Source organism: Toxorhynchites rutilus, unplaced genomic scaffold (genome assembly GCF_029784135.1).
Source record: "Toxorhynchites rutilus septentrionalis strain SRP unplaced genomic scaffold, ASM2978413v1 HiC_scaffold_52, whole genome shotgun sequence".
In the NCBI taxonomy this organism is placed as follows: domain Eukaryota; kingdom Metazoa; phylum Arthropoda; class Insecta; order Diptera; family Culicidae; genus Toxorhynchites; species Toxorhynchites rutilus.
The window spans coordinates 56,959-58,500 of NW_026600116.1; positions in this window are offsets into that span (position 1 = coordinate 56,959).

Sequence of the window (1,542 nt, forward strand, 5' to 3'; positions counted from 1 at the left end):
CATTGCCCCATCAGCATCGGCGCGGCACAGTAGCTTGCGCAGTCTTGCCCGGGTGCGTCGTGTTCCGTAAGAGAGAAGTCCCACCGTGGTAGCTTAGTGCTGTCCGCGCTGGCGGCTTCTCTCTTTTTTCATTAAATCGCTTTACGCCTGGTAGTATGCAATCGTACGTGTGTGTGAAATCATTGCATGTCCCGGAACAACAAGTCTCAAGTGCACAACACAACACACAACAGCTCTGCACGAGCCAGCACCCGCAGTACGCAGTGTGTATAACACTGCCCCGTCGGCAATAACACCAAGTCCCAGAAAGCGTCCATGTCCCCCCAGCATACAGCACACAACAGTTTGTTCAATTTCTCACTGCGCGACCCAGCGCGCAGTACGTGTAACATTGCCCCATCAGCATCGGCGCGGCACAGTAGCTTGCGCAGTCTTGCCCGGGTGCGTCGTGTTCCGTAAGAGAGAAGTCCCACCGTGGTAGCTTAGTGCTGTCCGCGCTGGCGGCTTCTCTCTTTTTTCATTAAATCGCTTTGCGCCTGGTAGTATGCAATCGTACGTGTGTGTGAAATCATTGCATGTCCCGGAACAACAAGTCTCAAGTGCACAACACAACACACAACAGCTCTGCACGAGCCAGCACCCGCAGTACGCAGTGTGTATAACACTGCCCCGTCGGCAATAACATCAAGTCCCAGAAAGCGTCCATGTCCCCCCAGCATACAGCACACAACAGTTTGTTCAATTTCTCACTGCGCGACCCAGCGCGCAGTACGTGTAACATTGCCCCATCAGCATCGGCGCGGCACAGTAGCTTGCGCAGTCTTGCCCGGGTGCGTCGTGTTCCGTAAGAGAGAAGTCCCACCGTGGTAGCTTAGTGCTGTCCGCGCTGGCGGCTTCTCTCTTTTTTCATTAAATCGCTTTGCGCCTGGTAGTATGCAATCGTACGTGTGTGTGAAACTATTCCATGTCCTGGAATGACAAGTCTCAAGTGCACAACACCCGCACACCAGCACCCGCAGTACGCAATGTGTAAAACACTGCCCCGCCGACAATAACACTAAGTCCCAGAAAGCGTCCAAGTCCCCCCAGCATACAGCACACAACAGCGCTGCGCGAGCCAACCCCCGCAGTACGCAATGTGTAAAACACTGCCCCGCCGACAATAACACTAAGTCCCAGAAAGCGTCCACGTCCCGGAATGCAAAGTGTCAAGTGTTGGAAAAGTCCCCCGCACAGCGCACACAACACAACAGCGCAACAGTTTGTTTAATTTGTCACTGCGCGAGCCAACGCCCGCAGTACGCAGTATGTGCATCGGTCCGGCACTGGTATTAAGTCCAATTCGATAACACAATAACACCAAGGCAACATCGAGGGTAAGAATGCGCGTGTCAAGTGTTGGAAAAGTCCCCCACACAGCGCACACAACACAACAGCGCAACGGTTTGTTGAATTTCTCACTGCGCAAGCCAGCACTCGCAGTACGCAATGTGTAAAACACTGCCCCGCCGACAATAACACTAAGTCCCAGAAAGCGTCCAC